The sequence below is a fragment of the Pleurodeles waltl genome, chromosome 5 (genome assembly GCF_031143425.1).
Source record: "Pleurodeles waltl isolate 20211129_DDA chromosome 5, aPleWal1.hap1.20221129, whole genome shotgun sequence".
In the NCBI taxonomy this organism is placed as follows: domain Eukaryota; kingdom Metazoa; phylum Chordata; class Amphibia; order Caudata; family Salamandridae; genus Pleurodeles; species Pleurodeles waltl.
Genome location: NC_090444.1, coordinates 253,479,793 through 253,502,230, shown reverse-complemented (window position 1 = coordinate 253,502,230; position 22,438 = coordinate 253,479,793). Strand labels below are relative to the sequence as shown.

Genomic DNA, 22,438 nt, shown 5'->3' with positions numbered 1-22,438 from the left:
GGTGAAGTCCACTTCGTTGAGGCACATGGAAGAACAAGGAAGGTAGTGAAGTGGACTTCTGGGTCCTGAAGGCCAGATTCCGTTGTCTGGACTGTACTGGTGGAGCCCTCCTCTACTCACCCAGGAAAGTGTGTCAGATCACTGTGGCATGCTGCATACACCACAACATTGCCCTGCAGAGGAATATCATGTACATCCCAGAGGAGGGGAAGCCTGCAGTTCCACTGGATGAGACTCATGAAATGCCAAGTGAGGATGACACTGGTGAAGAGGAAGGAGCTGACTTGCGGGAAGATCTCATCAATAGCTACTTTTCATGAGTGTAGGTATGTCATGTGATATAATGACTGTAACTGTAAGAAGAACCCTAGTTGTGACAATGTGTGGAGTTGTGTTTAGGCAACAACTAGGGAGTTGATACTCTGCAATATTCAGCCAGAGTGCTTGAAGAGTTAGCCTTAGACATATCCCACTTTTAATGATGCTGCTTTGTTTGTGTCAGTCTCACTGAAACGTAATTTCCTTTCCAGCTGCTTGCTATGTGATTTGTGTAATAGGTATGTTTTGTCTTTGTACATCTAGCTTCATCATGGCATCCTCGTGTGGGCATTTCACGGTTGCGATATTGGCAGATATCTGAGGCAATTCTGACATCTGAAGTGGACTTGGATTGTTTCAGGTAATGTAGATCACAGATTTGGAGTGTATGAGACATGTCCTAAGGCTGCTTGAACAGCATTTGGGTGGAAGGTCAGAAGTGCACATTGGACTTGTTTAGTGTACTGTTTTGGGCTGATTGCATCATGTGTGTGACCATGTGGGCATGAAATATGTTGTCATCAATTGCAAGAAAAGCATTCACCCTTCACATAGACTAAGCACTCTTCTTGTATGATCTGTATGTAGCTGTAGATGTGCTTCATCATTGCAAGGCACACTGCCTGCGCGACAACACTGACATAGGTTTGTGTCAGACCTCCAGATGTATGGTCATTGGATTATAATGGGCCTGTGATTAGGTATTGTTGTACTGCCCTCTATCTGTACCTTGATTTACGTGATGTTGGTTTACTTTGGTGTGGTATCTGATAAGGCTCAAGCTGGTAACACCACCCATTTTTCTGTTTGCCTCTTCTACAGGACAATGTCTGACAAGTCCCTTCCTTCTGTGGTCTGGGGAGGCTGTACCTTGGTATGTGTACCTTGACACAATATGAGTCAGCCATTCGTGACTATGATAGTCCAGATATTTCAACAGCCTGTGTGCTGGACAGCGCAGTAAAATGTTTGGTGTGACCAGACACTTGTAGCAATGTGTTTGTGTGGGTTGGTAGTATTCCTTAGGAGAACACTGTACCTGTAACATATCCCTCCTTGCATTAGTATCTTGTGACTTCCTCATTTGCTTCATATGGTCTTACATCTCTACACAGCAAAACGTGTAACAGAAGCAAGCAGATAATTACTTTGTGATAGGTGGATTTATTGAACATTTGTACAGAAAATAAAGTTGGGCGTGATGGAAAAGAAAAGTGAAGGGTTCAGTCAAAGAGAATGAAATAATTGCAGTAGGTGCCACAACATTTGCAGTCCAGTGTCCTCCTCCCATTAGAAATGGAAGGTGGTTGAAGAACAATCAACAGAGTTAAAATGTGGCACACAAAGGAGGTCATTTTAGAAGAGGTCACTTGCTGGCAGTGGTGGGTGTCTTGCCATCCGAACGTCGTGGGTTCTTTACTGGACATCGCCGCTTGTGTGGTAGGAGTTGGGGGGGGTCTGCTTCTACAGAGGAAGGGGTGTTTGGGGTGGGTTCTTCCCTTGACAGGGCCTCCCTTCCAGTGGCTGGCACCGATGAAGAAGGGCCTGGTGTAGATGCGCCAATGGAAGAGGTAGTGTGTTGTTGTTGATCCCTGAAGAGGGTGGTGTTAATGTCTCTCAGCACCCTGTTAGGGGAGCCATTTTGGTATTGTGAGCCTCCCACTGTTCACACATTTCACGATGAAAGTCCCTGTGCGATTGCTTGATTTCCTGGAGTTCAATACGTACCTGGCCCATCACGTCTTGGGACTCCTGATAGACCCCCAAGACGTGGCTGATGGTTTCCTGGCCAAGAGCAGCCTCAGTGGTCTCACCCCACTGTCCGACAGCCTCCCTCTCATGCACCCTAGCCTCACGGCCCTGTGCCCTTGCCACAGATGCCCTCTCCCACTGGTTCCAGGACCATCATTGTCAGAGCTATTGTGCTGCAACTCAGGGTCCTGAACTGGGGGGCACAAGATGGTTGCCACTGTCCTAGGGATACAGGTTGGGGGACAAATGATTGCCTGTGATGTGGAGGCAACTGGACTTGGAGGTGATGTAGTGGCCCCAGTGAAACTCACTGTTGGTGTCTGACGAGGTTGTCCAGATGGGCCAGAACCGTCCTCCACGTCCAGATATCCAGGAGTATCTTTGTCACTAAGGGCTTCATTCATGGGGGTAGTGGCAGTCTCTTCTGTGGGCTCAGTGTGGCCAGTGCCAGCTCGACTTGTTGATGGGAAAGGTACAATGTTATTGGTTGTATTATGACTTCTACCTCCAAAAGTTTACAGTGACTTTTCGCAAAGACCTTGTGCATAGTTGATTTGCAGGTACTTCTATTGTGACAGGTACACATGCTATTGGGTGTATTGACCTGACATTTATGAGGCATGCCAATTCCATTTAGGTCAAGCAGCTTCTGAAATGTGCATATCATGAGCCCTTGGGAGGATGGCCTGAGAATGTAGTGCAGGCAAAACAATGGCTAGGTAAGAAATGTCTTTAGTCATTTTTAGTCCTAGTTGATTTTATGCAGGCAGACCCAGGGCTTTGGTGTATATGTGATTGTAGTTGCTATGTGGACAGTGCATTATGAATCTATCTGCTTCCAATACTATTCTGGTTCTGCATCTTGAGGCCTTTGGGATCAATGTTTTACACACTGGGTAAGGTGTCCTTCCTGTCCCCAATAGTTTCATCTTGGGGTAACTGTTCAGGATGTAGCTAGGTAGCCTGACACATCTCAGACTTCAGCATGATCTGTATCTTGGTCCCTCCCTGGTGAGTACACTTCAATTGAGAGCTAGCAGGCAAGGGTATTTGGACAAGTGACCACTGTTCTGGTGTTTGGAGTTTCTGAAACATTGCTTCCTGGGAGTGGCAGTCATGACACTATTCATACTACAGACACTTGACAGATGGTATCCTGCCAGGTGAGTGAACTTCAATTGAGAATTCATAATTAGATTTGGGCAACTGAACATTGTTTTTGTGGTTGGAGCTAGGGGAACAGGAATTATTGGGTTTTGCATTCTGGTTACTCCATCTACTTCCCCCCACCATACAAATGTTATCCTTCCAGGTGAGTCTTTGGACAAGGGAAGACTGTGCTGGTATTGAAGTTAGTGAAACAGTGCCCCCTGGCCTTAGCAGTCATGTTATTCCCTGTACTACACACACTGTACAAATGGTATCCCCTTAGGTGAGTACACTTCAATTGTGAGTTGACAAACAGGGGTCTTTGGACAAGTGAACACTGGGCTGGTGAGTGGATTGACAATAAAGGCGGAAAACTGAGAGCAGTGAGCATGCATGACATAGCATTTGGTTGACTTTTTTGTGTTGTAACTTACCAGACTCCACTCTCCCAGGTATTCCTGTCAATCCCTCAGAATGCTGGATGGCCAAGACCTTGTACTCCCATGGAAAGAGATGCAATTGGAGGGCCACGCCTGTCTTCTTGGCCTGCAGCTGGTCACTGGAGACCAGGGAACGGACCTTGCCCCTGAGGTCGTTCCACCTCTTCCTGATGTCCTTCTTTGTGCGCAGGGTAGTGCCTACAGAATTCACTCTGTCAACTATCCTGTCTGAAATTTCCATTTTCCTACTAAGAGTAGGGTGTTGGACATTTGTGGCTCGGAAAATGTGGATTTTTAGAATGTGACATGGTGGAATTGGAAAAAAATAATGTGAAAGTGACTTACTAAAGAGGGGAAGTGCAAAAGGGTGTCGCTGGACAAAGGTGTGTGCTGAGTGTGGAAAGAGATGGTGAGAAAATAGTGGTGCCTAGAATCTGTGCTGCTGTGTTGAATAATTAGCTCTGGCTTCTGTGCGTTACAATGTGAATGCAAAGGATTATAGTGTGTGAAGGGGTGTGTTTTATAGTGTCTTTTGCACGTGTGTCCACTGTGGCAATGTGTGTCAGCTGTGTTGTTTTCAAATCCATTCAATGTGTATTACTTTGGTGACTGCGGACCACCATGGTTCAGACCGCAATTGGCTGACCACCCTGGGTGTCCGCCCCTGCAACTTTGGGCTTGTAATTTGGTCAGTGGTAGGCTGCTGTGCTGTTGGTGCTGGAGGTCAGGGTGGCTATTTCTGGGCTTCCGTGCCCCTACCTGTCTGCCTTTTTTGGTTGGCAGTCGACGGTCCTGTCTGTTTGACCGTCAACATGGCGGTCTGGCAGTTCAACCACCAAACTCATAATGAAGCCCACAGTCTCTACATGACTTTATTGACATTGATGATGCATCCTCACACTGGTGAAGACACTATTACAAGACCCGGAATCAGTTGCACCTATTGGGTGAGATTTAGGGCCCCTTTTAATGTCTCACAGAACCTTCATATTCTTTGGGCCTCTAGGCATATACAACACCTCCTCAATTGAGCTATAGGCTGCAATGCTCCTATAACATCCCGGACACATGCAGGAGTCAGGTGGAAGGGAATATGACTAGACATGATGAAGGGGATATACTGATTCTTGTTCAAAGGCAATGCAGGGGTGGCATACATCTATAACTGGGAGGTAGGAGATGGGGAAAACAGCATAATGCGGAGCACACATAGGGTGTGGAAAATCTATATGTGACAGCATTGACTGGTATTATTGACTAGCTTGTACTCTGGTACTACATTACTTTGCTTTTATGTTATGCTGGCCATTGTGACCTGTCCAGGATTAATAGGCTGGCTCCCTATGTTTCTTGAGTTCCATTTTCTTGAATATTTGTTCCTATGTGGTCCTTCAGAATTGTATAAAAAAAGGATTAGTCTAAGAAGGTGGATGTGTAGGTTGATATTTCTACTGCAATATAGCAATACACAATGTTACTGCAGGATTAGTTATAGACAAAGAAGTCTTGGGGAGTAGTGTTTCTCCTTGACATCTTCTGATGCTATTAGCTGAAAGTATCTGGGATGTTTTATCAGAGGCCTGCTGCCTCTCCTTTACCCATGTGTGCACGTTCCCACAGTCACTGTTATATCATGTATGAGGAGAAGGTAAACTTAATATACTAAGGGAGTGAATTTGAATGTGTTTCAGAGATGTGGAGTGGGATGAGGTGCCAGTCGGCAGCCGTTGAGAGCTGAAGTTGCTGAAGGATGATGGATGTGATTAGTGAGTGAATAGGAGAATGCGACTGCAAACCAATATAAGCCCTGGAAAAATACACACATCGGCCCCACAACCTGGCTGGATAGTTTACTCACAGCAGCCTATTCTGCTACGTAGCTTGAAGTATACCAAGAAAACGCCAGAGTAGGAGAATGGCATTGGTGACTAGAGGGCTGGATTTTACCTATCTAATTATTACCTTTCTTAATACACTCACAATACGTTTTGAACTAGTTATGATGGTGCACACTTTTATAAGACCAAATAGATATTTTGGGAACTGGATAAATGCATTTTTCTGATGCAGGTAAGGATTTTTTAGTTTAAGCTTGTCAATTAGGTCTTGAATGCGTGAACATTTTTGGAGCACATGTTACTGTTCTTAGGAAAAGCATACAATGTTCTCTCCAAACAAATGTTTATACCATGCCCTTCAAACGTTCTGCTGCCGAAAGCTGAATTTGCAAAACACCTTGTCAATATTGTTAATAATGTCCAGGAATAGCTGTTATAATTACAGCGTCTAGCCGCATCCACATTACGTGCATAGTAAATTAATTTTAGAGTTGCACCCACGATTTTAAACCTATTGTAATGTCTTGCTTGTGGGAATTCAGTATTTGTTCTAGCACGTTGTTACCTGGCTTGCATCCCAGCTTCTTCTGCAGGGCCGAACTGACAACCAGAATCAGCCCTGGCACAACAATTAAACCAGTCCCACCGTGCGGGGGAGCAGGGCCGGATTGGGGAACCAAAATCAACCTTGCAAAAAAGCTGCGCCCAGGCTGTCACCCTTTTTCTCACTGTCTTTCCATCGTTCTGCTCTTTCTCTCCTCTCTCTCTTCTTCCTCACTGATCATTTCTCTCTAATTTCCACCTCCCTCCCTCTCTTTCTCTGTCTCTTGAAGCTTCCCCTGCCTGTTAGAATTAACCTCGAGGCGCTGGGAAATGTGACAGTGCAACAGGAGTTAGTGAGCTTTCAAAACCAGTCTCTAGCGGCGTCAGGCCACCGGGGAAATGCCTGGTGGACTAAAAGGCCTCTCCGACCCTTGAGATCCTGCCACTAGAATGTAGCCATGGAGGCTTAATGGCTGATTAGTGGCAGGCCATCCTGCTCTTAAATCACCCCTCTAGCCTGCAGCCTAACGGAACATGCCTGAACAGCATAATGGCCAGTCAGGTACTGTACCTGTTCTAAATGTACACACAGCTAAAAAAAGAATATGGAGGCTAAAGGTGTTGCAGGCTCCCACGTTATAAGATTCAGCTGTGTGTTTTTTCAGATGTTCTGGCAGATTAAAACAATGCTAACTCCCTTCCCACACCCTTTAACATAGTACATTTGCATGACTCGTGTGCTAATAACTATTATAAAGTTCACTGAAGGTTGAGTTCTGGACCTTGCTTTTCGAATGTTAATTTCTCCTTTGCTCTCTGTAAGATTTTGGGAGATGAATACATGCCATGTTGTCTCTTGATGAAATGCCTTTGTTAGAGAGGTGCATGGCTTTAAGTGGTCCTGCTACTTGAAGCCTGCATGATGCCATACTACAGTGGATTCTATGTTAAGCGTTTTTAAAATAGTGTTACACAAAATTAGTCATAATATGTCTTGCCCGGAACCACAGATATCCCTAAGATGACACTGGGCAGAGAGAGACATAGTTAAAGGCAGAGGCAGATAAAGAGTGGGGGTGAGGTTTCGACAGTGAAAGGCAGAGTAGACAGAGGTCCAATGAAGAGAATATTCACTATCCAGGGGCCTCTTGGAAGATAAGGGCCCTGGGAAACTGCCAACTTTGCCCATGCCTTACAATGACTACATGTTTTTACATTAAATATGTTGCACCTGAGTGCCTGCAATCCCTCCTTCCCTTCCAGTATGCAGCCCATTTTTGTGGTCTTCAAATGCAAAATAAGGATTTGAGCAAGAAACTTGAGAGTGACACAGGGATCTTAGCAATACGTGTCTACTGTCACTGAGCTGTACTAAAACAGTCCTGGAGGGTTTCCTGGCTATGCGCCCAATTCTCAGATACAAATAAAATAAAACTGGGCCATGAGCTGTATATAACTGTCCATGCCTGTTTGAGCACACAAGATGCTGCAGTAGATCGTGCTTTAAAGCATGTACTCTTCCTCCCAAGAAATACCTCTTGGTGAAGCACTCAGCTGACATCATATTTACTCTCACGCAGTATAGAGAGAGGCTTGTTGTCCTCTTACAGAGACACCACCACAAGGACACTGTCAATGGGGCAGTGACTCCCACACCGGCACTGGGACACACCAGCTGGGAAGGGCACAGTGCCAGCATCACAGGCAACGGGGTGCTGGCATGAAAATATTGGAACGTAGGCAATGATATAACATAAATAGTGACATGGGAACACTGACACATGGACATTTATACATGGAGCTTGGATCACTGGCGCACGGATCAACAGAGACACGTGAACACAGGCAGTGGCGTGAGGGAATGGACACAGAGTCGGTGACACCAGTCCACCAGGGCGGAGACACTGAGACACTGACACTAACATGTGGATATTGACATGAGGGTACTTGAACTATGATACTGGCAGTAGGAGTCTGATACAGTCATAGGACACTGTTGTCACACTGTTATGGGGACACTGACAGGGCAAGGCTGACATGAGGACAATGGCGAGAAGAGACCGAGAGAAGTGCAGTGAGATGATGCCACTTACATATTGACACGGACATGTACACACCGATGCTAGGACAGTGACAATGTTGAAAATTCAAAATAGCAACAAAGAAGTGCTGATAAATATTGATTTTTGTAAAAATATAAATATGCCACAAAGCCGAAGCTCAGTAAGCTAGTAAATATATTTAAAAAAATAGCGTGGAAAGCGACTTTGAGTTTGGAATGTTTACTGATATTGGAGACTTGCTTATAACTAAAGGATTTATCTTTTTTTCCCTGCCAGCTGCTGTTAATAAATTTAGCAGAGCAAATTACAGCTTGGACTGTGTGTTGGAAAAAACCTTTGCCGTATTTGCCTTATATGAACCATTGTGGGAGCTAGGCAAGTATTTAATAATAATAGATTTCAACTCAATCTCTAATAATACTTGACTCTTAACTAATCTTTAAAACATTCTGAAAACCCATTACAGAAGGAAATATGATATCTTGGAAAACACAGTACCCTAATGCATTATTTCATGAATGATATTTCTGATGCACATTTATAACTCACACAGCACAGGTCAGGAAGAATTGAAGAACATCTGACATTGAGTAGCACATGTATATGATTCTTTCAACGCTGGAACAGAAGGCTCCTTGCTGTGCTTTTCTCCTCTCGTCTTCAGCGGATCCATTAACTTGAACACTCTCCGAGTTAGTGCATGTTTCGCTAGAAGCAGGGCTCCTCTGAGACAGAAAGAGACAATCACTGCCCTGTGTTCCTGAGCTCTGGTATCTGCAGCCCAGGCACTAAGAATGTCTGCTAATTAATGTATACGGTGAAGACGCGAAAAAAGAAATACATAAACTCCTCCTATGTTGGCGCAGGGCAGAAATCGGGATCATGATGCTTTGCGCGTCCTAAGAAATTTAGGGGCAGATTAGAACCCTTTGTGCCATAATATCGCCACATAAGCGTCATTTTTCTATGTTAATGTGGCTATATTTTAGCGAAAACGCGTCACCAGATTTACAAAGTGGCACAATGTATGCCTCACACCACTTTGTAACCCCTTGCACCAAATTATGGCTGCGCCAAGCATATTGTAAACTAGGGGAGCGTTCCACCATTAGGGGAGCCGAAAAAATGGGGCAAAGAAATCTAAAAGATTCCTTTGCATCATTTTTTTGAAATTTTTAACTCCTGCTCAATGAACTTGTAAACCTGGGGATGCACCAATATCCTACGCCTCCCCAGGGGAGGTGCAATGAGGAGAAATATATCTATTTTTTCTCGTTTCTTCCTCCTTCTATGAGTGCTGCATTCGGGAGCACACATAGAAGAGGAATATGCCTCCCAGGATTGTTTTTGTGAAGGAAAGTGCCCCTTTCTGCACAAAAACAATCCCGCATGCAAGGCAGGCAGCATAATGCAAAGGTGCCCGCGTTGGCACTAGGCAGCCCAATGTGCGCCAGCTATGGGGGAAAAGTCAGGAATGCGCTGTATGCCTTGTCAGGTGAGTTGCTGCGCTGCGTGACAATCTGATGAATATGCCCCTAAATGTGATCTAGCAGCTATTGAGCATCATAATGACTTTTTTATTCAAGGAATAAACTCAAATATAGTTATCTTCGCACAGATGCCCACCCAAGGGTACATGGAGTAAAATGTAGCGTTTTACAGATTGTTACATTATTGTTCATTAAAAACCACAGAAACGTTTGCCCATTTTTTGCACTTTTTGTAATACATGTTCCACACAAGTAATGCTAATTGCCTGACTTCAGTGGATATAGGTTTGCCTTGACTTCAAGGGGTGTTTGCATATTTTCTGTCCCCAAATGCCCAGTTTGATATATTATCAGGGGTGTAGCACACATGAGACACTCTCATTTAGCGCTGCACTTTCACTGAGACGTTTGGTGAAAAAAGCATTTGTGCATGACAGTTGAGTGAAGCTATTAATTCACATTATGTTGCTTCATGTGAGCGTCAGTGCAAAATGTATCCCAGATCCTGGCATGAAAATGCTAATATACTATTATAAAGGAGAACATGGTAATATTGTGAATGAACATAAAGGATATGTACATCTCATAAAGAGAAGAAACGTTACTTTAAACTCAAATTCAGTAATGAATTTAAAATTTGTCAGTATTCAAGCTTTATGGTTAGTTTGGCCATTAGTTTGAAATCATACCTTGTTTGGGAAACGAGGATGGTGATAGGGCTTGTAACTTGGATTTTAGTAATTAGCATGAGCCAAATGCACAATTACACGTAATGAGGTTTACTTATTAAAATGTTGAAAATATAATACGTGCTTTCTTTCAAGCCAATTGCTTTCATATACCTGCTGTATTTGCTGACGGTGTATGAAGCCCTCACTCCCTTAAGGATATTATACTACCTTTATTTTTATAACACATTAACAAGTGGTAAAGAAAAAGATGGGGAAAGTGAAAATATGTTTAAATGTCTTCTTTATGAATTTATCCGTTACATTTAATAGGGCAAAATGAGGCACCTGATTTAGGACAACATTAATTAATAGGCTATTCCGTCAAAACTCTTGAACATGGTCATTCCACTCTAATAGACACATGGGATTATATTAGGGTATGTTCTTAGGGGTTATTTTTCAAAGTAAGCGTTGCCTTCTGGGTCAAACCATGCAAGGGAGTGGGGCATAGCTACCATACAATAGCGAAGACTTTAGTAAAATCACTTTTTTGTGTATGAGGGAAGGGAAAGGGCAGTTCTCTCCATGAATGTTTGTGTTGTACATTATGGACTTGTTAGCTTACATTTAATTACAACCATCTGGAAGGGAATTTATAGAAATCCATGTTTGGGTTTAAATTAATCAGGTGTAGTTCATTTCCATAAAAGCCTCTCAAGTCCCTGCGACAGGTCCCGTTTGGTTCACCATTTGTCTGGAAACACTGTTTCCAGTAAAATCTGGAATTACAAGAAATGCTGCAACCCCAGGAACAACTTCTAGACCTTTCACCAGCCTGAAGTGCATGTAAATGGCTCCAGTCATAGGAATTAAAAATTGACTCGTGCGTAGTGTTACTGATTCTCACACCAATTTCTCATTTGTCAAAGGACCCTCTGTGAATACTTGTAGTCACTTAGTATTTAGTATTTCTGCATCTCAGAATTAACACTAGCCCTAGTACTGTTAATTCAGGTGCGGGAAAATCTCATTGCTATTCCCGCATGCCTCGTAATGGAGCCCACTGCCTCACAAGGTATTCGCATCCAGGCTGAATTTACTTTTTTCAGCTGGTAAAATTGAAAAGCATGGTGCCTTTTCAAGTTTAGATCATAATAAAACCAATAATTAATAATTGCAAGAGAAAGATAATGGTAACGTGAGCTGGGCGGGATATGGAGGAGACATGATCTTTGTAACCCTTCTTCAGCTCGGTGCAATCAAATTATTTCTGTACTTGAAGTCATACATGGACATCGATCTTTGGAGAGTAGACAGAAAAGGAGTCTCACCTAAATACGTGACCCAACAGTTACAAAAATAATCCACTATCAGCAAGAGCACTGAAACTCGCCATCCACCATCTTAACAGGCTGCAGAAGCACAGATATGACATCATATGACTGTCGCGAAACCGCCTGATGATATTCAATATTCTGGGTTCTGGAGGTGCCAAGGTGTGACAGCGCACCACTATAGTGCAGAAGTATGCTGCTGAAACTCGTTTTGAGACCTATGAGCAGGATGTGCCCCATCCTTGATATTGGGACCTATGTGAAGGCAAGCTAAAAAAAAAGGCTTTAATTAAAAAGGTGGTGAATCATCAATTTCAAAGCCATCTGAATAATTCGGGCTCTTTGGGTCCAGGAAGAGCTGCTATACAGTACATTGTGGTGCAGTGTCACAGCTGAGCGCCCTGGGCCTGGTGAGGAGCCTTGTGAAAGACTATGACCAGACCACAGATGCAGGGAAGAGGACATCTTTTCTTGTAGCCACCATAGCAACACAGGAAGATGAACATAGAGGACTGATGACCTTGACAAAATGCAAAAAAACATAATGAGCAGACACAAGGCGAGATGTCTCTGTCAGTGCCTGTAGTATCCTAAATTGTGAGGCACCAGGCATTTTAAATAGGCTGATACTGAGTCTAGAGTGGACTAGAAAACTTATAACACATTGTGCCTGGTATGCCTCTACATGGTCAATGCTTATTTAGTCAAGGGGCTTTTCTTCCAGTGCATCACCACACGTCGAAGACCCAGGTTGTTGCTTTAACCTAGGGCTGCTGCCTTCTTGATTCAAACCAAAATATCAAATGGAGGTGAAGCTTCTGTATTTAGGCCACATGATTACACAGCCCTGGGAGGGAAGTGATAAGTAAGAATTTTGCCCTTTGGTTAGGGCTTGACATGTCAATATGGTGGGAGAATCCCTTAACCACTGACTTCGAAGGCTTGCAAAATAACACCCGGATATCAAATGGATGTGCATTATAAAATCTATCCTCTATCCAGAGATACTTCACACTAATGGGAATGTGTCTCAAAACTGTAGCTGGCGAAGCATGACGTCAAATAGGGACTGTCGGTATCCCACTATCAAGAACATGTTGATTGCTTGTGTGCGAAAAGGTGTATCAACATGGCATGTTATGCTTTAAAAGATTGGCTGAGGCAATCCTGCACATCTTTATCAATTTGTGACAAACATAATTTAACCTAATCTCAAACCATACCTTCAAGAAATGCCGAAAGACGTGAGTAGCCTATGATCCAGAGTTCATGGCTTTAAAAGAACGGTGGATGATCACAACAAAGAACGACATCACATGAGCACCAGACAAGAAAAATATAAAGAAATCTTCTTAAAACAGGAAGATCTGGCAAAGAGATACCAGTGCAACAACATAACTGACCATAGAAAGTTTAGCTGCGGAATGCTGAAGGCTAAGACATCCACAAATATGTTAGAAATTTCGTGCAACATGTAAAAAAACACACATTAGATCTTTGAGTTTGTTCGGGCCACACCCACAGAGTGATGAGTGAGGGGGCCTATGAAGAGCCCCCCCACCAGTAATTATGCTTACACAAGTCTATTTCTATGAAGCCAAGAGGGAACTTATGAATCTGTTAAGAGTTAAAGAAGTCATAATCTTTGAAATTGCAACTATTTTGAAACTTGACCACTTTCATTCTGAGGAGGAGCGATATCAGATGGCATACAGAGTTCCATTGTGAACATAAAATACTCTTATCAGTGGAGTAATCTGTTCTGACTCATTTTCACCTGTGAGGTAATTAAACACTTTGCCCAAGACCTTAGGGAAGTCAGTGCAGCCCTAAAAATGGAAGAAGAAGATGACGAAGAAGATGACTCCATGTGATCTATGCGAGGACGTGGGGCTAGACGACAAAGACCCACATGGCATACAGTACAATTGAATCACAGCAGAATGCTACCTATGGATAAAGAAGTAGAAAGTGTAAGAGTAAAATGCTGTTAGAGTCGCAGAAGTTTAGCAAAGGGAACACAGTGCAGACTGGAGATTCAAATCACTCAGCAACTTGACCTAAGACATCGTCAAGGATTAGCATATTCCACATTGTGGTCACATTAAGACTGGTTGGAGGACCTGGTGAGGAGCAGAGGAGTGAACCTTTGGTGAGATTCAGTGATCTATATGGTTAAAAATGGTTAAAAATGGGACATACTATTCCTACAGTGGCAAGAATATGTATGATTACTATGTTTTCATTTTGAGATCAATTCATTTTTCCGCTCTGTAAGGAGAAAAAAGATGGGTTTTGGGGAGGGGCAAAACACTCCAGGAGTCATTCATATGCCATTCAGAGATGGGGAACACGCAGGGTAGTTCAGCAATCCTTGAGCTGATGATCCCCCTAATGCTAATATTTTAAGATCGTGAATTGCAACATGAAGGGGCTGATTTACCTTCATCAAGAAGATGTGTCTGCTTAAGGAAACAGACTTAATTAAAGGAACTTGGCCTAAAATGAAATTGAACTGACAGGCCTGAGACATCTGTTACAGTGCTACATTAGGGGGCAGAATAATGATTGCTACCGCCCACTAATAGCTTTTAATTTACAGGCTATTGGTATATGGAGTATCATTTACTAGGAATGTGTAAGTAAATTGTATGTATCAATCAGGTGTAGACCAATTTTAACATGTTTAGATGGGAGAGCACAAGTATTTTACCACTGGTTAGCGGGGTAACATTCACAGAGCTCCAATGCAAACAAGAAATGGGTTCAGCCATACACCCTAGGTGCCTGTTGGACCTGACCGTTTTTGCAGGGGCATCCGCAACTTTTGGCTTCCTCCTACTATTTTTATGACCTCGTTTTGTTGGCTCTATGGCACTGAGCACTTTATCACTGATCAATGCTAAAGTGCATGTGCTGTTCCTTCTAAACTTGGTATGTTTGGCTTACACCTGATTGGCACATTTATTTTACCTGTAAGTCCCTTGTACAGTGGTATCCTTTATACCCAGGGCCTGTAAATTAAATGCTACTAGTGGGCCTGCAGCGCAGCTTGCGCCACTCACAGAAGTAGCCTTTCAAACCAGTCTCAGGCCTGCCACTGCAGAGTCTGCGTGCACAGTTTGCAGCCACCCTGATTTGGCAAGTCAAACTACTTGCCAAGTCCTAAACTCCCCTTTTACTGCATATAAGTCACCCCTAAGATAGGCCCTCGCTAGCCTGGTAGGCAGGTGGCTGTGTATGTAAAAGGTAGGGCATATGTCTTTATGTACTACATGCCTTAGCAATGACAAACATTCTATTTAGTTTCTGAATACTGTGAGCACTGCAACTCATAGGAGTGCATTTGAAATGCCCTGAGATATGTCTAAGTGGTATCTTTTGATCTATGAGGAATAGTGTGGGCATGTTTAGTATGTCTGAAATGGTAGTGAGAATTGCTGCTTACTGGTGTAGGTGGATTTTTTATTACCATTATAGAAATGCAACTTTTAGAAAGTGTACTTATGAACCACAGAGGGTAACCTAAAAACCCAACCGGGCTGGGTAGAAGATAATCATTAAATACTACAGTGCCCTAACGGGGAAAGATCGACAAATTCAGATTCAGCACAGCTTGCTCTGCGAACGCTCAGTCTTCTGAAGGCTCACACATGAATGAAGGGTGTATTGGATTTGATTGGTGACCTGGTATATGAGGAGGAATGATAATTTAAAATGAGATGTGATCTCCTCATAAAAAGACAAGTAAAGGAAGTGAAGAAATTTGAGGATATATTTAAGGGACTCCCATCGTACTAGTCCTGAAGAAGACCCATTGTGGAGCTGGGATTTGGCCCAAGATATAGAGGGGTCGAAACGTCGACGGATATATCATAGTCTGGATTGGTCTCTGCATAGGATCTTTGGAGGATTGAAGGAATTGATTTAGACTCTCTGAGGATTTGGAATGGAGTTAATGCAGCAAACAAAAAAGAACCAACTAACTGGTTTTAATGTTTTTTATATAGGTTTTTGATTCACTGGAATATGTATTATTCTTCTTTCTATCTATCACAAGCACTTTTTCTCACACTGTCTGTCCTTCGGTGTGTTGATTTAGTAATTGGGCTGTCCATGTAGGATGAATATATTAAATTGATATTTATATATAAGTAAATAAATGAATATATATATATATATATTTATATGAATAAATAGTTTTTTTGCTTTCACCTATGTTGCCTTATGATGTATAAATAATTTGTCGATCTTTCCCCGTTAGGGCATTGTTGTATGTAACTTTTAGAAAGTGAGCATTTCTCTGTGCTTATGACTCTGGTGTTTTGCAGCTTGACTCCAGTCCATGTCTGGGGCAGAGTGACAGCTGGGCTTTGTACACACTTCTCAGACAGCCAGTACACAGGGAGGGTAGATGTGTAACAGGATTGCATCTGCATACTGAATGGTCTTCTTGGACTGGAAGAGGGAGAGGCAGAGCGCACTTACATTTGTATAGGCTGTGTCCTGCCCTCACACAAATGGCTTGTTTACCCCATACTAATGTTTGGAGCCAGTGCTGGAGGAGAAAGGGGACATTCCTGGAAATGGTTAGTGCCACTGGAACCCCTTCTCCCTCTTTTATAGAAACTGTGCAAAACATATATAAGTACAGGGTGAGCATGTGAATAGTGTTTTACTGACCCAGGCGCAATGAGAGCATTTCCCCTGGGTGGCTCTTAGCACATAAAGAGCGCTTTGTATGTTTATTTCACACAGCGCGTGAGGAGCTCTGTTGTATCTCCATGGGCAGTATGGAGCGCAAGTAGAGCGCTCCTTGCTCTCCTGTTCCAGCGCATGAAGAGCACTTCATTTTGGTCTACTTTGGAGCAAGGAAGCACCCTGTGTTTCTGCACGGAACAGCTGTAGGAAAAGTGAGGAGGAGCCCGCCGGCAGCCTTTCACTGAGCGCGAGTGAAGCGATCACCCATTGGTGCCCCCAGGGCACAAGCCAGCACCTACTTGGGTGCAATCACCTCTGCGGCCCGTGCCACAACACAAAAAAATGCCAGCTCTCCCGGAGGCGCCAGGAGCTGGAGGAGGCCAAGGACTCCTGCCGGTCGGGCAGAGAAAAGGGATTCCTGCTGGCTGGGTATGAGAGTGGAGCCGAAGGAGAGCCTGGGAAGCAAGGTAGACCGGACACTTTTGCTGAGATCACTGTGCCACCTGTTTGCGGGCAGCAGCTTTGGGGAAATGCCGCCATCAACCCAGGAGTCCCGGAAGGGCCACGAATGCACTCACTGAAACAGAGGCACATAACGAGGAACCGCTGAAGTAAGCAGTTGTCCTTCACGGATGAAGGTGGCTGCCTCTGTGATTTTCTTCACACAGGGAGGAACCGGAGAGGCCTTCCCACCATTGTGAGCTCCTAGTGTGTGCCCCCTCTCCTAGTGGCATACCCTTGAGAGGCATCCTTTATAGAAGGTGTTGACCTGGTTTATCCTAGCTGGTGACACTTCACTTACCACGGTAAGAGAACAGGAGCTCCCCTCCCGGATACAATGGATTAGGTTTAGGTACAGTAATTCTTCTAAGGGAAGAGCAGATGCACTGCAACTTCCACGGGAAAGGTATTGTTGGTTTTTCTTATTAATGCTACACTCCACCATGATACTTCTGCCTTCATTGCACATTTTGTATGGCCTGACTTATGTATATGTTGTGCTTGCCATGTTACGGGGGACATACACAGTTTCGGGATATGGCTTGTTTGCAATGGGAGGGTAATGCTGTGGGACACATGTATTACAGAAACGTTTCTTATTCTTCAGTCATGATGATATCTTGGCCCTCATGATAATGGGTTTATTATGACATGCATTTTTGGTGATAATGATGACCTGACTACTGGCTGTATTGCAGAATACCAGTAACTTATGTGTTTCCATGACTACTGCTTTTGCAGAGTAATTATAACCTATGAGATGTTCTGACAACTGCTTATGCAGCAGGGTATTACTGATCCATGTCGTCTTTGGTCTAATGATGTTTTATGCAATATAGTATATTTTTATATAGCTGGTTGTGGAGTCTTCTGTGTGATGTATTTATTTTGTCACTAGTGTTGTGTGTATTGTACAATGCTTTACACATTGCCTCTGGGATAAGCTGACAGCTCGTGCCAAGCTACCAAAGGGGTGAGCAGGGGTTGTCTTTGGTGTGTAGCTCCCTTACCCTGTCTGGAGTGGTGGTTCCTGCCTGGCTGAGGTGCCTACCTTAGCTAACCAGGAACCTGATTTCTAACAGTACCACTGAGGAGGTGACTCCAGGTCCCACAGTTCATAGTGGCAGAAGGCATCAACAGGCTTGAAGGAAGGGGGGAAGCCTTGACCCCGACATGCTATAAAGTGCTGCAACCTCTCCTGCTGTGTTGTGCACATGTGGGCCATGCACGAGCAAAGCCTAGGCCAAGGGCAGTCCTGTCCTGTACCTTTCAGCAACAGGAAGAAACAGGACAAGACCCCCCTTGGTTCTTCATTTGGACACTCTTGTGGTAATAACTCTTTAATGCTGCCTAGCTTTACTTTTATATCTCTATTCTGTAATTGACCAGTTGCATTTTTTCACCCAAGAGGGAGAAGGTTAGGAGTGACAAGATGCAACAATAAGTTCAAGTACTATTGCTGCTAGCTGGGCACAGGAAGTTTATACTTGGAACTTGCAGTGTCCTGGAGGTGTGGGTTCATGAACAGTGCAATTGCTACGTGTGCATTATTGTGGTTCATGATTCTGAGGTCCCAGTGCATGCATGAGGGAGATTCCTTGGCATCTGGAAACTACCAGTAAATCTCAGCATGCTTACTGTGCGCCAGGAGGCAGCGTGTTGTCTGAACGCACAAGCATATCAAACGTTAAATAAGCCTGGATAATTAGGTCATCTTCAGTGACTGGACGCCGTGGGGGAGCTGTATACCCAGGGCCACAAACTTGTGCAGTACTGTTTCACTGACTGCTGTAATATCCAACGACACCAAGCAGGTCATTGGGGCTGGGTTACTCCATCTCAGAGCTTTCCTTTTTTGTTTCTGTGGCCCGGGCTGGACTCTAATTGAAGTTTTAGCAATGTCTGTGTTGACGCAGATTTTATTATAGAATATTCATGTATTTTGAGTGTTGAATTTGCGTAGAAAATGTAATAATCTAGAGAAAAATAATGCACGCATTTGAAGAGGCGTTCACCAGTGTGGCCGCTAGTTTTCACAAAGTGTACTTATTAATGGCTTATTAATATGAAATAATGAGCTTATGTTTGATTAATGTAGTAATATGTCATATTGAAGGTTATGCATTATGTATTAGCTTTATTAATTGTAGGCCTTAACTCAGCGGAGGTCTTGGCCTAATTGCAAGGCCTCATGTCAAACTGCATTTCTTAGGCATTTTATAAAATGGCTGTCTAGAGAATGAAATTGTGGTTTTCCACTGTACTGGCTATGTGCCGTAGCTGAAATCAGTTCTCATGAGAACTTCTTGCTAGAAGATGCTTTACTAGCTAATGAGACATTGTTAATGTAATGTGTGTGAGACTAACTTTCCCAGGAGAAGACAAAGACCATACTGACTGGAGTATAAGCTGCAACAATATCGTTACCTGATGAGCCGAATGACGGGAGGGGGACAAAAGGAGCCAATCATCGACATGTGAACCATGTACTAGTAGAAATGTATATCTGAAGTTTAAGTTTCATTGGACAAAGTGTGAACATGTGATTTGTGAACCAATTAGGATGTGGAAAGTAGTTTTAGGAAATCTAACTTAGCCGGACTGCACAGAGAGGAGTCAGCCCATTTTTGCCCAATTTTCCATCTTGAGAAGCGATGTGCTTAACTTTATTGCTCAAAGACTTTGCTTATTCTGAACTTTGATGCTGAATCCTGATGCCTTGCTAACCAGACTGATGTCCTGATGATGAAGACTGTCACAGCTTGCTGATCCAAACTGAGGATAGGCATATTGACTATGATGTTGTTTGCTATGTCTATGTGCTTTTGTTTCTAGGTACCAATCGCTATTTTGATAGAGCTATAGTTAGATGTTTTTCCAAATTTGTGTTCACTAAATTGTTTTGCATGAAGCCCAAACATGATATTCTGATCTGATGTTAGGTAGGGCTCTCACTGATTATTCTTGTTACACATAATAACATTTCATGTCTTTTCTTTGCTGAATCTAAATGTAGGTAATATAATTTGCGCAGGTATTCTTGTTATTAATTTGCACTGTAAGTTTAGAATGTGTAGTAGCCCAAGCGTTGATTAAATTGCAATTCTTTTGACGTTTCAGTCAGCCAGTGTTGTTTCTGTATGTTTATCAATTGATTTTGAGATTGATTTACATGACTTTACCATTGTTAATATAGGGAAATAAAGATTCTAACTTTTACAACAAGGTGTGGTTATTCATGACTAAAAGGTCATGGTGTGTAATGATTACTGACTCTTATTGATTACAAATGTTATTGAATATTGATGTGCATGTACAGGATATATGGTGGGAAAGATATATGGTGGGAAAACCTCTAAGCAAGTCAAAAGGCTATTTGCGTCTCCCTTGTAAGTTTACTTATTAAGGTCTGATGCGCTTAACAGTCTGTGAAGTGTACTAGGATTAAGCACTCACTTGATGTGGATTTCAAATTGAAGCGCATGTGACTCATTTTTGTGTGGTATAGCATGTGTAGTTATTCTCACTACTGTGTTATTTGGGATCCTTCCTTTTCTGCAACTGCTGTCTACATAATCTGTCGCATTAGCTTTTAAAGGGGTGATTTGTAACATGAATTCCTCACAATGGGTAAGAGGAAGGTGAAAGAGGGAGCAAGGGGTCTGAGTAGAGTTTAAATATTGTTGAGATCTGCTTGGGATAACTGTGTTTTAGATAGAATTAACAACTTGCTGGGAGAATGTAATGACATCATTTAATGCCCCCTTCCAGGGACTTCTAATTTAGCCAATTCTCCCCGAACAGTGCTCCTAACAATAGCAATAAGCGCATTCCCAAAATGCTTGAAAAGAGACCCACACGAGTTGGCTCAATTGCATCTGACAAATTGTTGAGAAACGCTCGGCAGTCCTCTGATCAGGTTGCTGACCTGGGTGAGCCAGCATTGGAGCCTGACAACTTAGCAGTAGAGTGCTACAATTGTTTTTTCTGCACTTTGCGGTAATGAATCAGGGCCCCCGATCAAGTGTGGAGGTTGACTCAATGAAGGCTTGAGTACCATTGATAGCCTCCTAGACCTAATTAGAGGAATGAAAGAGGAAGTTTCTGCCCTCAAAAAACTGTGAAAGGCGGCAAAAAAAAAATGGGGAATCGTTAATCACAAAATGGGCTAGACTTTATGGCAGTGACCTGCGGAAAGGATTGAGGGGGCTTCCAATAGTGAGAGGGCCCTGCCACAATATTCTCCAAGAAGGATCTGTGGTACCTCAGTTCCCCCAGAGCATGTTCCTGCACAAGCTCCCTCCCCTTTGGTCATCAAGTATGGTGAGGCGCTGTCTCTTGAGAGAGGTCACAAGGAGATGTATAAGTCAGAGTTACAAACATGTGACCACAATAGATGGGTGGGGAGGTGGTCATGGTGGGCTAGGAATTCAGGGCAATTTCCCTTTTGTAGATACCCCAGTGCCTCGGGGTCCGTAGCCTCTACCTATAAATCCCCCATTATGCAAGAAATGTGTCAGGAGGTCCAAGTTCTCGGGATCTTCACGATGCTGAATATGGGTCCCACTTCCAGGCAACACCAAAGTCAGATGCTGTAATAGCGCTGAACTTTCGAGTGGCCCAGCCGGGGGAAGGGTTAATCGGGAAGGAACAGCAAGGAGGGAGATCTGAAAAGGAATGGGTTAATATGAAATAGGCAAAAATGACATTAACTAGAAAGTTTCACTAACTATCAATGATCTCGCTAATTCCTATGAATGTCATTCATCAAAGAACAATTTTACCTAAGAATGTATTTTTTTAAAATTAAAAGTCTGCACCACACTTTATGCCAAAATCTAGGAAAAACATTTATTTGAATTGTTCCACCAAATACCTTGCTCCATAGACCTGAAGCACAACACTAAAGATTCCTCAATAACTCTCACACAGGAGAAACACAAATATTTGTCTTTTTCTTTCAGCAGACAAGGTTTGTCCAAACACAATGTCACTTTCTAAAATATCAATTATTACAGACAATGTTATAACGCAATGGAATTGAAATGAACACTTTTAGAATTCTTTCGAACAATGTAAACATTCTTTCAAAGTGAAACAATTACTAGTGTGTAGCCTTCCTTCAAAGAAAATGCCCCCAGAGAATATTGTTGAATTAGAATCCACAGAAAAATCAATATCCGAAGGACACACTGTTACAAGGCTACTTTCGCGTAGCGTTTCATTAATGCAAATAAACTTTGAGTTCACAAAAAGGGCAAGTATGCCTAAAGGGAAATTCCTCACCGCCGCGAGCCGGCCGCTCGCTAAGTAACCAAACAGATTTCCGATAAATGTACTCAGCTATTTGCATCGAACCCTAAAAGGAAATTCCTCACCGCCGCGAGCCGGCCGCTCGTAAACTGAAAGGCAGAATCAAAGAAATCCTGTCAGCTGCTCACAGGGAACCGTTCTTCAATAGACGCTCAAGAATAGGAAGCGTCGGTTGAACGAGTGTGGCAGGTATTTATAGCCTGACCACACCCAAACATAATTAGAAACAAAGGAGGCTGGGATTTGAAGTTCCCCCTGATTTCCTGATTCTTCCATGACGGCGATGCTCAATGCATTTCACTGTTCTAGAACAATGATACCACCA

At 43.2% G+C, this 22,438-nt stretch overlaps 1 long non-coding RNA gene across 3 annotated transcripts in view; it reads right to left on the bottom strand.

The window, feature by feature from the left end:
- Positions 1-22,438, bottom strand: part of LOC138297243 (uncharacterized) — a 440,690-nt gene that overhangs the window by 288,967 nt on the left and 129,285 nt on the right. The window contains exon 1 of one of the 3 annotated variants that reach the window (XR_011203962.1): positions 22,179-22,261. The exons of the other annotated variants lie outside the window; for them this stretch is intronic. This is a non-coding gene — a long non-coding RNA (uncharacterized lncRNA). Of the gene's footprint in view, positions 1-22,178; positions 22,262-22,438 lie in introns of those variants that run through there. 3 annotated transcript variants of the gene reach the window in all.